The 15,604-nt window shown below is 41.8% G+C and overlaps 1 long non-coding RNA gene across 1 annotated transcript; it reads left to right on the forward strand.

Moving 5' to 3' along the window:
- The first annotated feature begins 3,543 nt into the window (after positions 1-3,543).
- Positions 3,544-14,354, forward strand: LOC133272611 (uncharacterized). The gene is made up of 3 exons (XR_009744483.1): positions 3,544-3,787; positions 10,637-10,770; positions 13,942-14,354. It is a non-coding gene; the product is annotated as an uncharacterized LOC133272611 (long non-coding RNA).
- The last annotated feature ends 1,250 nt before the right edge of the window (positions 14,355-15,604 follow it).

Consider the following 15,604-nt stretch of genomic DNA (forward strand, 5'->3'; position numbering starts at 1 on the left):
TTCCTTCTGCAACTGCCTGCTTCAGTGGGAGTCTTGCTTGGGGAAAGGATTCTGAATTTTTCTGGTCAGAAAGAAGCTATTCCTTTTATTGGATCAGAAAAGCATGCCGTTCTGTGTGCAGCAATTAAATATCCCTCTCACTGTGCGAGAGACAAACCATCACTTTAGATTAGTTCTCTTTAAGATGTTTTTCGCTTTGCCATTAGAGTAATTTAACCTTATCCCTGCCTGAGAATTCTTATTTGCTCTATGCCAGGAGGGTGGATATGTGTGTACTTACTGAATATGTGTCATATGCTATCCTGCCACAGAGCATTAGTGAGCAATGCTTTTACATAGACTGCAGGCCACATTTTGCTATCAAAAGACAAAACGTGTGTATGTAGGGAGAGAGATATGAATTACGAAAATTTTATATCTCTGAAATCTGGTTCTACAGCTGTCAGAATACATGTAGTGTTTGCAGCCTTTTATTGCCATATATGAAGTGGTTCCATAGCCTGAGGAAGAACAGACTTCAGCTGCAGAAAAGGCACCCACGTCTGTACTCATGCCCTTTGTACACCAGCACTGCACTTCAGAGAGCAGAGAAATTTCAGAGGATGGGTAGAAGAGGATGAACACAGCTCCCTAGCAAGTTGTGGAAACAAGGTGGATGGTGCCAAGCAAATTAACCAGGTCCAGACTAACTTAGACTCAGGAAAATTGTCGGGATGTATCTCTGTATTTAGAAGATTCTAAATACACTGGCCCATTGGTCTTACTGTGTATCCCAGCAGTCGCAGTGTCTGGGTTTTTTTTGTCTAATGTGCACATGAGGGTGAGATTGGAAAGAAGAGTGTGTATCAATTTCAGAACAAAGGAAATCTTTTGTCCAGCAACTGTCCTGTCTAAATAAGGTGGTCGTGGGCCTGAAAAATCTTGGGATATTTTCATCAGCTGTTCACCTGCTGACATCCTGACATATAAGGTCCAAGTGAGCTCATGTTTCTCATTTTCCTTTTTCAGTCATCATTTATGAATTTGAATTTAAGATTTCAGACTCACAGTTCCCATTGTGATGGTTTGCTATGACCTAAAGATAATTTCATCAGTGATTTAGACTTGAAAGTAATCTTTCTGCTTTGAGAACACTCCTGGTTCCACTGGTTTTGCATTTTGAGGCAGAGGAAGGAGTTGATGGTAAGCTGTAGGAAGTCTCTCTCAAACCAGCGGACACCTTCTGCACAGGAGAAAGAAGCAAACCTCTGGTAGTATAACTGCCATAATTCAGTAAGTGCTAGCCTCACATTGCATATGTTGACAGCTCCTGAGTACTTGAGGGTCAAGGAATCAATTGCTACAGAAAATTGTTGACAATTTAAGCTAATGAATAAATTTAGGGTCAGGATCCCTTCAACTACACTACTTGGGGAATGAATTTTACTGAATACATAATTTTCTCAGCTACACTGGACAATTGACATAGGAATTGGATTGCCATCCATCACCAGAAGAGAAGAGAAATGCAGGCTACATGAAACCACAATCCCTGAGACCTAGAGAAGTTTCACTCCAACCTCTCAATAGGTTTCTGGTAAAAGAAAATGTGAAACAGAAGAGCAGGTAATGACAGTATCAGCCTTAAAAAATAAGGCCAGGTGCCAAAGTTTCGTTTTAGTAGCGAGTCTGACCCAAACTCCATCCTGTCTACACACAAAAGATCCTTCCCTGAGTCAAGTTAAGCTTCAACCTATGCAGCATGCAAGGCTGTCAGGGAGAGCCAGTGGCACTCAACTTTCAGTTTTGCAGCTAACTCAGCTGCTTTTTAACTGGGCACATGGCAACTCGAGCTGGACTTAGTGGCATACATGTTCCTATCTGTCCTAGGTTGTCCCACTTACATGTAAGAAAGACGTTTTGTAAAGCAGGATTTTTCAATTTGTGGTCAAGGTATCTCTGTGAACCTACAGACTGCTTCTTAGGGGATCCGTCAAAGCAGACCAAGCCAGCCTACTGTCAGCGCACTTACATTCAATTTACAAGATTCTGAAACCTCCCAACTGAAAACATTTAAGTGTCCACAAATCAAACTTGAAAACTTCTGTTATAAAGAAATTACTGTCTTTATGTCCTTGTACTCCCTCAATCATCTTTAGTAGCCCCTTCATCAGCTCTACCTGCTCCTTATTTCCTATCACCTAGATCAAACTCAGAGTGTAGTGCACACATTACACATCAGGATCACAGTAAGAAGCAGAAACACAAAAAAATGTTTGTCAGTGCAAAAGTAAATGGCATATCTATATGAAGGTGGAGAATCCAGGTAGATCAAATCAATTTTTTCCCCAAACAGTCTTGAAAACTGTCAAAATAGGGTGCATACAATAAAGATAAAATAAAATGCTTTCTTTCTTCCTGGTGTGGCTGCCTGCAGTTCAAAGTTAGTTTCCAAGCTGAAGAAAGTTGCTTTTGGTTCTCCAGAGGTGTTTTTGCTGGTGCTCCCCACATTCCCTTGCAGTAACTAGTTGAAAACTGTGTATCTAGGGCCTTCTAACAAAGCCTCTAGGTATTTTATTGTACCTTACAATGCTTTTAATTGAAAAACATCCTTTAAACTGATTTCCACAGTTGGATTTTTCTCCTTGCAAAATGTAGGTTTGCTTGTTTTTCTAGAAGAGAGTATTTCCATCTACTGATGATAATTGCCAGGCATTACTAGGCAGCTGCAGTATCTGGCTTCAGAGGATGCAGACTTCTGGGGTGGTGTTGCCTCTTGTTTTATATATGTGTACATAGGTATTTAAGCATATATGAATATTTCAGCAGTGTGAGGGTGTGATGTGATGATGTGTTAAAACTCACATCTAGTACGTGGTGAAAAAAGCCTTGAACCTATGATACAAAATGCCAGTTGTGTGTAAACCCCTTCTACCAGTTTCGAAGCATCAACTTTCTGTCAGTAGACTTTATACTGGATCAGTATTGCCTGTCCCAATCTAAATATCCACAGTTATTGCAACACCTTTTGCTCATTGCCACCCAGAATCATGCCCTCCACTGGCTGCGGTTCTTCAGCCCTGTGCTTTCACTTTCTTTTTAAAGTTTGCCTCCACGGGGCTTTTGTTAGCTATGGTGATCTGCACTGAACCTTGCTTTGCAGCTGATGTCTGCATGTGCCTTTCTTTGCTTTTCTTTGAATGAGACCTCCTGTTTTGTATTAGATTTCTGCACCACTGAAAGACTTCGGATTTTCCGAAGACAGCACCTTATTACCAATGCAAGGCATCCCATGCATTGTATACAACATTCTTATCTTCCTGATCCAGTCTTGCCTGGTGGAGTCCACACTGGATAGAGATAGAGGTAGCAGCATTAGTCCTGCCAGGGCTCTGGGTAGGAAGGCTGTTTTGCAGCAAGGTGCCGCTTTCTGAATCCTTGTTGCAGAGATGCTTCAGCAGGGGCAGTGAGGGAACAGCACAGAGACAAGGCTGGCTGTCCTTAGAAGACCTGCAAGAGGACTGAGGTTGTCAGTGGCCTGTCCAGCATCAGGGCAGGGAAAGCTTGCTTGTGCTACAGGAAACCTGACTGGAGTGCGAAAGATGAGGAGGTGCATGAGTGCAGTGGTGGTTCAGTAACAGAGCCAGTCCTCCTGATCCCCCAAAAAGGGGAATCCCAAGGATAAGGACCAGAGCCTTGAGGGAGAGAAGGCCCTTGAGGAGCGTGGTTGAGTGTCTTCTTGTTCCCAGGTGACCACAGGAAGGTCCTAAAACTGAGGACAGAGCCACCAGAGCTTACCAGAGCCCAGGTGAGAGGCTCATTTCCCATGTTTTCTCCACCCTCTTTTGAAAATGTTTCAAGTGCAGTGTAGCACTGATACCTCTGCTACTTCTTCAACTGCTCCATTCTACACCGCTTCCGATCTCTGACAGAGCCAAATAGTTCACAGGGAGGCTCTTCTGCCCAAAACATGTACACCTGATCCTCCCTACTTGTCTGGAGGGTCTGGTCAGGCCTGTTCCACCTGCTGATCCCCAACATCTCCTGGGAAACTGCCTGGCCCTCTAGCCTCAGGTTCCCAGGAAATCCAGCAGATCCCTGGTCCCAGAAATGTTCCTTTGGCTGTTGTGAGGTCTATAGGAGCAATTAAAACACCTGAATGCAGACAGACGTGTGTGTGCATGCGTGTGTATACGCACAGGAAAATGCTTTGATGAAGAGAAACTAGCCTGGGCCTCTACTTAGCACTCTCTATCCTCACCAATCATTCCTTCAGCCTCAGTCTGTGTATCACAGCTCACACAGTTGCACTGCAGCTCAGCACAGTGCCGTATGGCTCCTTGTACCAGCCCTGAGATGGCTTCCCTGCTAAAGTCTCTTTCTACCCAGTTGTCCAGAGTCTTGGTAGCAAAAGAGCTGTTCTGGAGATCAGCTCTGCCAGTGCTGGGAACCAGTTTGCCCCAAAGCGCCCAAAGGCAGCTGATGCGTTTTCATCCCTGTCTGTCTCTCACTGATGCCCAGGCATTGAATCAGAGGTATAGTGCAGAGACCTTTGCAGAAAGACATCTGCCACAGAGCTAGCCCAGGCAGCATAGAGATGCTAGTGGCAATCATCCTAAAATAACCCAGTGGAGGAACACAGCTGGGGGGAGGATGGTGGCTTCATTTTCTTGCTCAAGGAGAATAGAAACCTGTGGTTGAAACCAGATAGCAAGGCCCAGGTGTGCACCCCATCCTGGAGGCTGGCTGCTCTGTGGTGGCCCAGGAGTAAGTGTACTGGGGGAAGTGGGAGCTGCCTGGTTGGCCATGGGAAGCACGTTATGGGTGACTGCTGCTCACAGCTTGAAGCAGAGTTTCTTGTTCTTCTCTTGTATGCCACACTTGTGAAGTGGGATGGGCATTGGGAGATACTTCAGGTGGTAAACGCACTGTGTATAGGAAAGTCATTCCCTGGCTCTTCAGCACCTGACATCCCTCATACCTTTAATCATCCTCTCCAACTACATTTTCTAGACCAAGTCAGTAATGTAGCACCAAGTCTGCCAGGGATCGTATCTTGGAGCAATGGAGATGAGATGATTCAGGAAGCACTGTAAGGTAATGAGAAGGATTTGTAGTCCTAGCTGCTAAACTGTCTCCTTACTTTCTCCCCCACTGCTCTCTGTTGCCCATGTTTTCCAGGTCCAAAGTTCTTTTATTTTTCTTTTTTCTTTCTCTCTTCCCTCCTCTCCCCCGCCACCTCCGGTTTCCACTTTCTTTTAATTAAATCCTTTTAATGTCTGCTTGTACTTAAACAGTGTTGAGATGATTATTTCTGAGGATGGGATATCAAGGGTTGCAGAAAGCCTAGAACAAAAGCGGTTGAATGTGAAAAATTCAAGAAATGCAGTATGTGTGGAAAGACTTACTGCTTCCTTCTCATTTCTGCACAGAGTTATAACCAGCAGCCCCAGTGAATGTCCCATAATTAGCCAGGATTTCCCCTAAGCTCAGTGGTGTATGCTGGTCCAGAGAGATCTAGTTCCATGTGCCAAAGCCCCACCAGCTGTCTTCTCTTCCTCATGTCATGGATATTGTTCAGGACTATTGTTCAGATGAAGGGGATCCAGGTAACACAGTGAGGATTATATTCCTGTCTGGCCCTCCATCTAGTCTGATGATCAAGTACAGAACCACACAGACACTGTAAGAATCATTGTAACAAAAGAGCTCTGGCAGTGTATGAGGTTGCAGGGGAGCAGGCTAGATGCAGTGTGGGACAGCAAACAGCATATCTCTGCCTCATACTGGTAAAATTAACAAGGTTACATGATCTCAGTAATTTGGCAGAGACTTTGCGTCACTGCAGCTTGAGCCAGCTCTGCTGAGGGATCCAGTAATATGCAGCTCTGGCACTAGGGCTCCTGAGGCCTGAGTGATGAGACCTGTAAATTAGACCTGCAATTTATTGGAGGTTTTTGTGTATAATGCCTTAATGGTAATACGGACATCACTTTTTGCTTTTGAGAAACAGAAGAATTTTTCCCCAATTGCATCCCTTACCGTTCTGCTGTCTCATTAGTGTTAAATGTGCTTCTTATTCATTATTGGAGTGACGCTATTGTAATTTATGTCTAACCCAACCAGGTTTCCTGGAGAAGACACACCCTTCCTATGTATTTATTACCTAATTGCACAGAGAACTGTGAGAAACTATGTATCTGAATATGACACAGCTTACCTTTTTCCTCAGCCTCAGAGAAGTTCATTGTCATCTCTTCCCTGATCCTGAGTTTTACCTTTCAGCGAAACTCAAAGAAAATATGCAAAAATCTGCTTTTACTTACCATTGTTTGTGCCTATGTCAGGTACTACACCAGGAATATCTGTTGCTTCTCTGTTTTCTGAGGTGGAGATGGATCACCACCTAGACAGGTTTGTTGGCTAAAGAGGCAGCAGGACCCTTCCTGTGCTGTTCCAAAGAGGGGATTACCCAGTTACAAGCACAGTAATCATCTGTGGTCATTACAGTCCTACAGAAAGTATGGGCAACTGGTTTCTTAATATTCATCTCCATGTTTGCTTCCTGTGCTCTTTGCCAGCTGATTTCTCTACCTTTTTGTTTTGACACTATTATCTAAATGTAAAGTAAATTTATCTCCTTTCCCTGCTGGCTGTAGATTAGGTACCATCTGGGGTAGATATCTTTAGAATTGTATAGGTGATCTATCATTTATTCCACACCATTCAACACTCTATTGACCAGGGCAGAAGAGTTCATCTTTCCTGTAAGTACTGAAGTTACAAGTATTGGAATGAATGGACAAATGGACTTCTGGGATATATTACAGTTAGTGTCCTGCTCTTTCTGCATTAAGACCCCCCTTCCATCTTCCTCAGGTCCTGAATAAAACAGTATTTCTGCAACTATAGGAATGAAGGGGAAAAAGATTCTAAGATCCATTTATCCCTCTCAGCAGGAGAGGTGGAAGCAGACCTGTTGCAAAACATTTTCATCTTGTCTACATCACCACAAGATACAAATAAACAGGAACATTACTTTCCATCACTTGCCTTCCTTTCTCTGGATGAAACCATTCATTTCTTGACAACTGCTTGTCCTCTGTAGCAGTTTTTTCTTCAAATGGGGTTATAATACTAAATGGATGTTTGGGACAATGCTACCCAGAATATTCAAAGGCCTCCAATGGGAATGTCAAGTATTAGGGGAAAAGAGCCAGAAAACCAGTAGGAGGTAATCTGATAGGCATATGAGCAGCTTTTCTGCAACAGCAAGGCCTTTTATGAGAATGAAAAACACAAAACCCTTATGACTACCTTACCACCACCTCACTAGCAATAAACTAGATCTCACAGATGACGTGCTGGTAGTGTTTTCCTTCTTCTACATATAGTCCAAAACCACAGCGGGATGTTTCTATTTGTGGAATTCCAATAGTACACAAAAAAGACTGAGTAGAAAAGTAGAAGAAACATGGACAGAATACAAGAGTTCAGGTTATTTGGTAGGGTGATCCATGTTGCCAAGACAAACCAGAGATATTTATTTGTTGACATTTTGTCCCTAACACTGTGTTCTTTCTATTCATTCTTATTCTGGCTATAACTAATAGTTGTCTGTCTAGAGATCTCTTGGGATGTAGTCACATTACTATTTTGCTGCAGAACACCCCTGGGGTATAGAATTGGTATTCAAGAACTGTTTAGGTTGTGGTAAGATTTCTTCATAGAATCATCAAATAGTTTGGGTTGGAAGGGACCTTAAAAATCATCTGGTTCCACCCCCTCTGCTTCAAACGGTTCTTAAGAAATTGAGGATCTTCCTACCTTAACTGCAGCTGTGAAGGACTTTTAACCATGATAACAAGGTTGTCAGTCCACATGCAAGAAATCGACAAATTTAAGGAATCTTGTAGAAACACAAAGAATTGATATTGGTTATATTGCTTTTTGTTGCTCTCTTCTTTTTGTCAGTCATTACAAAGGGAATATGGGAACTAGCTGTCCTTATTTCCATGCCTAAAATTAGAGAAAGAAAGCTCCCTTTGGATACTGGGTGGTTGATTCAGACTTAAATCAGTTCTTCTGGACTTTATTGTTTTTGTCCTCTGGGACCAAGCCCACTGTTACTTGCCTTTGCCCTTTTCCCCTGTGTACATTCATGGGGGTAGGTGCGCATGTTGTATTCATATCCTTGTGTTATCTTTCTGCCAGTAGTGTTCCTCCCTTCTGTTTTTTTCTCCTGCCCTCAAGTCAGTGTACAATATCAAGTGCATCTGTTGCTTATTGATTTATGCAGTGCTCTGAGACTACTCTACAGAAGCCTTTTACAAGCAGGGAACACTTCATTTATAACTAAAATACTGGGACCGCTCAGCTGTAACACAGCAGCCTCATAACAGCACTGGTAATGCTACTCAACAGCTCTCAGAGAGAAACTGAAGAATACCATGTCTAATTGAAGCGACAAGGGATTGTTTACTACTAACTGTGGGAAGAACGTAATTGCTTATGTTGGTAACTGGTCAAGAACCTAGGGTTAACATTTCTACTTACAAAACGCATGCTGGGACCTTTAAACGGCTACTGCTAATTATGATTACCCCAAATAACACTGCTTAAACCACCTTTTACTATCACATCACACCATCAACTTCATTATTATTAATGCATCCTTCAGACTGCTCTTTTTGCAGTCTGCTACACAACAAAGTAATTCACAGAATGCTAATACAGCTGTACCCAAACTGCTTTGAATCAGTGGTTTGGACATGAAAAAAGTCCAAAATGAATACAACTCCTGGTTTCAGGTCAGATTTATTTGTGGCAAAATTTAGAACTGTTTGTTAGAAAATATAACTTGAAAAGAAAAATGGTTCAAATGGGTATGTGGATTTCTTTTGTGAATTTAGCTCTACTGTCCTGAGTCTGTAAAGAAAGAAAACAGATAGAAATCTTTACTATGTTGTACAGTGGCTAAAAAGATTCCTGTAAGCTTTGGGGAATAAGGTATCATAGCTTGTGTCCATCTGAATTTTATTCACCAATTTCTCCCTACTTCCATATGAAGTAGGAAGGAATTCCTTCCTACTCTTCCTACTCCTACTCCCTACTCTCCCTAATGTCCTACTCTTCCTACTTCCTACTTCCTACTCTTCCTACTCCCATTCATTCCTATTCTCTGTTTGCCCCAGGGAGGCTCATAGCCAGATGGGACTTTGCAGGTTACCATTCGAGCTCCACAAATGCATTTAGGCTTACATGACCAAAGTGGTTGCAGTTTCATTAACTGTCAGTCAGGTTGACTGAGGAAAATCTGACTCATAATGTCTAAGTTTGAAAGATAATCACTAATGACGCAGAGCAGATGCCTTTAAATGTGTTTTCTTTTTGTACTTCTCCATTAAACATCATTTAATGATATTAATGTCTTTAGATTAAAGTAAAAAAATATAGCTTTTTAAGTCTAAATTCTCTATCTGTTATTTTAAATAACAGCCTATGCAGGAAATAGCTACCCAGAGGCATAAGAAATGCAGACAGACATGTTCAAGCATATTCCATCTCTATATTCAAATCCACAGCTCCCACAACTTCTACCCAAAGCTTCAATGGTCAATACCTTTGGCAGTGGGCTCCAGAGCTGGTGAGATGTGGGTTTTGCCAGACCTAGGGATGGAAGGGCAAATCCTATCATCCTGTAGTGCTGTGAAGTGCTGCCTCTTGCACGATAGGAATTCCAGCTTTTAATGCTTTCCAAACAGCCAGGGACATCCCCAGGTAATGTAATTGTGGCCAGAGACAGTGCTTTAGAGCCTGTCAGCAGATCAGGCGGCAGCCAGTGCAGAGCAGAGGGACAATAGGTGTCCACAGTCAGTGACTCTGCTCTGGGTCTCTTACACTTGGGTTTGATGTCTGGGGTGGTTTGGAGCTTCCGCAAAAGAGAGGTTCAACATGAAGCATGCAAGTATGCATATTGGCTTTAACGGGACCGCTCCTGCGCCTGAAGTTTAGTGTGTCTGTAACTACTTGAAGGAATGAGGCTGTAAGTTTTAATTTTACAAGGATGTCAGTAAAGGCTTCTGCTAAACCAGCAAGCAGCAGGGAGGTCTGGGTGCAGACAGCCCTTCCAGTGATTTACTGCAACATCTTTAACAAGTTGCTTCCCCCCCCAGCCCTGTCCCTGTCTGCGGAAGGAGCATAATAGATTCACACTCTCACACTTGGAAAGCAACACCCACAAAGAGTTACCAGCTTGTTTTCCTGAGGACACTGTCACAGCAAATAGGATGATCTAATAGCAAGAGCTCTAACAAATTAGATTATCTCTCCCTAGAAGTGTTGCCTCTCATATCTTTAACTGATCACATCTACAAAAATGCTAGAAATACTCAAAAGAGATTATCCAGAGATCTGGGGAAAATTTATCTCCCAACCCACCCTCTTGCTCCACTGTTCTCAAGGTACCAGCCAGAAATATCAATGTCTGCAAGTAACATCTTCCCCCTGAATAGATCTGTGCCTATAATATTATCTCATGTACCCACAGACATTCTAAGACATGGATTTGCTTTATGTGTGTATTTCAAGAAATTATTTTATTCATTTCTGCAGAGCTAAGAGAGCTCTGTGATGAATAATAGTTCTGTGTTTGCAGAATTTATATTACTAGTCATTAGAAGGATGAATGTTCCAGTCTGCTGAAGATTTTGAAATCTGATGCTTCTGAAGAGGAATAAACTTGAATGTTTTAAAGTGTCACAAAGATGGACTTTGGAAAAAATACTTTAGGTAAATACAGATTGTTCAACAGAGTGCAGTATTTTATGTCTGCGCTTACTTGATTTTCTGTATTAAAATATATAATAGAAGGTAAACATAATTGGAGAGAAAATTCATTTGTGCAGTTAATGAGGCATTTTTATTTATGAATACAATAAATGAATGAAAGAAAATATTTCACAGTCCAAGAATGTGTGGCCCCATCAAAGTTTCTTTATCCAGTTCTCTTGGGAAAGATCCTTAAGACAATAGATAAACTCAGGCTCAAATACAGAGATACTCACAAGCCTGCCTCAGCTTTTGGAGATGAGAGGCTGTTACAGCCCTGTTCTTTTGATTGTTAAGCTGAGCTTGACTTAAAATTCCCTGAGGTGCCACAAACATGCAACCCTGATCTTTTGAGGCTGGGTTTCAGGCCAGTAGCAGTCACAGCCTTGGCATGTGGCTGGGGATGCTGCAGGCTGACAGGGACAGTGGGCTAGCAGCAGCAGTGTCTGGCTAAGTGTGACAGGGGGAAGGTGCTTTTTGTGTTTGTGGAGGTCACTCCTGCCATGTCTACCATAAAACACCCACCTCTGGTACATGACCATGTGGAAGGTGCATTGGAGAAGCCATGTGTCTGACACTTTGAAATGCATGTGACACATCCCAGAAAAGGGTGAGGCTTTGGAGGAATATAGACGTTTAGCCACCAATTTCTGCTGTTGCATGCAGGTAAAATACTTTCGGAGGGAGCTGTGAAGTTTAGTGCTATGCACTGATATGGACCTCCCAGGCAAAAGCTGAAGCTCCTCCTGCACTGGCTTATGCTGCCCTGGCTGATGGAGCTTGTTTCTTGGCTGACATGTTAGCAATTTAATATTGTTTTTCAGTTGGATTTATTGGGTATTAGGATAATGTCTTTAAACATGCTGCAAAGCTTCTCTTATTTCTACTGCACCACTTGGGATTAGAGTGCTTTAATGGCTGCTTACTGAGAAGAGTAGTTTTGGAAACCTGTTCTGGGTACATGAAATCCCTAGGAGGCAGGTTGTGGTCCTAGTAAATATCAGCTATTTCATGCTAAGTTAATGCTGAGAGGTTAATTCCTTATTGTTCAGTATATGTTTTATTTCATCTAAATAACCATCTAGAAAATATCAGAAATAATTTGCTGCATAATACAACATTAGAAGGCATTAGGCAATCCTGAAACGCCTACTGCAACAAAAAATAAAAGGAATAAGACACCAAATTAAGACAACCTATACAATATAAGTCATACAATATGAAGTGTACAGTGTATCTGTGCAAAAAAATTAAGGTATTTAATTACTGACTGAGTAGATTACACCCAACTACAAAAATCATAAATACTTGTGGAGATAAACCCTGGATTAGTTCTGTGTACTAACAGCAACGAAAATAAGGCGATGAAAATTTGTCTTCTGAGGTGGCTTTTTGTTATTATAAATGAATCATTAACCTGACACCTTCCACCAACAGAAAATGTAAATGTTCAGAGGAATCTCGTTTTTAAAAAGTTATTTACAGCATTAAAGTCCTTTCAGTCTCCAGTGGGTGGAGAAGGGGTTGGAGTTTGTCATCATTATGGAGTACCAGTCAGAGGATACTCAAGAAGTGTGCAGAGCCAGGATGTGGTATCACAGATCCAGAGGGATGTTGCTTCAAGATGAGGATTCCCAATAACCAAATTAATATAACCAAACCATTTAAACCCCATAAGATTTGCAGGGATTTCTCTCCTCTTCCCCACCCCATTTTTATGTTTGTTTTGCAGGAGGTATCTTTACATATCTAGCTAATTCCTGGTGTGGAGGTAATTTGTGTAATGGAATAAAAACGTTTTTGGATATGAACTGTATTTCTTCCAGGCTTTCATCTGGAAATCACAACAAACTTCTTTTTGCTAACCTGTTTTCAGCTGTTACTCATTCATGTTTCCATTATGCTGCTCCAGATAAGTTTGGAATTGATACTTAGCTTGTAACATCATCTCAATGTCTACTGCTGAAGAACTGGAAAGCAAAGATTACAGACCTCTTTAAAGCAAGTAGGCTTATAGGGCATTTGGCTGATGTCTCAACATGACAGAATCAGCTGCCAATGCTTTTTGCTTGCAACTTCTTTGCAAATGGTGCTGGCAACTGGGACTACCTGGCAGCCCAGTAACCTAAGAGAGCCCAGAGATCTCCCATCCCATAACATCAGGGCTCAGGATGCTGTATGGGAAGCTAGCAAGAAAGATTGTGCTTTGCAATGAGTCTGGATGGGACCCTGCAGTGGCTCTCACAGTTGGTTTTGGTGGCGTCCCAGAAGGGAGCAGAAGTTAGCTGGACAGTGCAGCATATATTCACATCTCACTGCCTGACCTGATACGCAGGAGAGGTTATGGTGCAGGCTTTTCCCCTTGCCATCACTACAGGTTGCCTCATGGGTCAGGGGTGAGGACCTGTGAAGGGACAACACTGGGTACCTGTAGCTTTATTCCCCCAGCTACTCAAGAAAATGGGAGGTGGTCATTGGCCAAAGGACTCTCCAGCTCTTTCCCTTCATGTTAGGCAGAAGACAAACTACTGCACAGAAAAGGACAGGATAAGAGCTCTGCTGCTCCAACTTCCTCCAATGAATTTTCCTCTACACCTTTGCCTCGTGACTAAGTTGATGTTGTAAGAAAGCCATCTGTCTGTGTCATCAGTTTCCTACCCGAGCAGAAAGCCTATTCAAAATTCAGCTATTTTTGTGTTCATAGAACAATAATATGGATCATGGCTATATTTTTATATGTGATGTAACGTAGAGCATGCCATTTAGCTTGTGCTGTGTTTGGGTTGGGTTGGGTATGAAAACATCTCTTGGGCAAAAATTTTGCAAAATTCCTTGGCATAGAAATTCCAGCCCTTTCAGTGAGACGTAGGTGCCATGTAGAGGGGATCTTGCTTTCTTCAAGCAGTTAGAAAGGGCAGATGCAACATATTCATATAGGTAAGATAAGGTAGTTTCTGCACAGCTATGTCAAGAATGACTTCTGTTTTTCACAGCAGTTTTATTCTAGCCAGTGGCTGGCACCAATAAGGGAAAGCAATTTCTGCCTAATTTGTTCCTCTTTGGTTACACAGCTTGGATTACAACTACAAATGTAATGTTTTTTTCTGTTGTTTTTTTTTTTTTTTTTCACAGATCCAGCAGGAAATCTGCCCACTTACACTTTAGAGGTATTGATGGAGTCTTATCTGTCAAATCAGATTCAAGATCAGAATGTACCAGTACAATAATCTAAACTGTCTTTTTGTATAACACAAGTCAAAGAAACTCAGATACTCTTTCCTTATGAACCCCCAAGCATCTGTTGTATCCACAAGATATTTTTTTTATTCAGAAAAAAATTAAATTAAGGATCACACATTATGAAGAATTCATCAGAGCACTTGTTAATTTGTTCTGTAGTTAATCCTCCTAATGCTTAAAAATGTGCCTTATTTATAGATGGAATTTATCTAGCTCCTGGATATCAGCATGCTTTTTAACTTCTGGAGTATAGGGTAGTTGTCTACAGCAAATCCTTTTTTCTATATGGGCTCTTGTAGATCATGGTCAACACCTTTCGGTCCCTTAAATAAAGTTAATAAATAAGCTGTTTGAGCATCTCACTAAGTTTTATAGACAAAATTGCTTTTGTGGCCTTCTTCTGAGCCTTTTCCCGTTTTTCAAAATCGTTCTCCCAGTGCATCTATCAAGCCTAGACACACTGACTACATCTAGAATAGTAAATTAAACAGGAAACATTTCTGGGAGCTTGAACTTGATTGCCTCGGTGTTAAATTGTTAGCACAGGGTCTGGTGTGGTTTTGGTCTGGACCAATGAGACAGATTAGCTCTGGCCAGACAATGTCTGAGCCCAGTTTAGGGTTAGCACAAGCCAGCAGCCATTCCCAACAGGCAGGTCATCTGCAGCCACTGTGATTTAGAAATTAAAGATAGTTTGCAGGCGTAGAAATGGACCATTTCATGCCAGCATCCTCAGTGTGAGCAGGTAGCACAGAGTGCTTGTCATTTATTGGCAAAGACACAGAAAGCTGGTAGTCTGGGGTGGCCTTATGATGCTGTATTTTGAGAGGGAACACCACCTTCTTGTTCTTCTTTGTTATCCAATGTTCACGCCTCCAGATCTATACTCCTTGCCACCCTGCTGCTCTTGGAGCTTGTACTGAGTTTATTATCTACCATGTTCTCCAAAATATTACCATTGTCCAAGGATCCCATGATATTGGATATCTATTTATTTATTTATTTTACAGTGGGAGGGTAGTAGAGATAAAATTTATATTTCTAAGGGCATATTTTTGAATTTGTCTATGTATGATATTTATCTGAGCACCCTTTATGAATGTGGGTGAGCTGTCCTACATAAACATTCTGCTCACATCACGATGCACCATTTTTTCTAGAAATTAATTTAGAATTTCCTTCAGAAAGTAGTACTAATAAATAAAAAATCATGGATAGCATTATGCTAAGAAAAGATCTTTCTGGGAACTCCTAGCAATCATAAAATTTCAGCAGGGGAATGTTTTGCCTCTTGCCATTAATCTTTGGGACATATCAGATACCTTACTGTTAACATGTGCCTTTGGCTACGTGGATTTCATATAACCTTGTTATTTTAAACTGGGGTGCTGTACACTTCCCCTACAAAGGCCTCAGAAAAGTATTTACGGTCAAGCTAGCAGTGGGAAGGAGGGAAAATAAGACCTTTCACAGAGGGCAGTAAGGGTGATGGAGATAAGTAGAATCCAGCCAGCTCTGGATTTCAGCCCTCTGGAGAATTTGTCACTGCGGGAAA

Source organism: Pezoporus flaviventris, unplaced genomic scaffold, assembly GCF_033815535.1.
Source record: "Pezoporus flaviventris isolate CSIRO_AGI_PZ_B2104156 unplaced genomic scaffold, CSIRO_AGI_Pfla_v1 ptg000030l, whole genome shotgun sequence".
NCBI classification, from domain to species: Eukaryota; Metazoa; Chordata; class Aves; order Psittaciformes; family Psittacidae; genus Pezoporus; species Pezoporus flaviventris.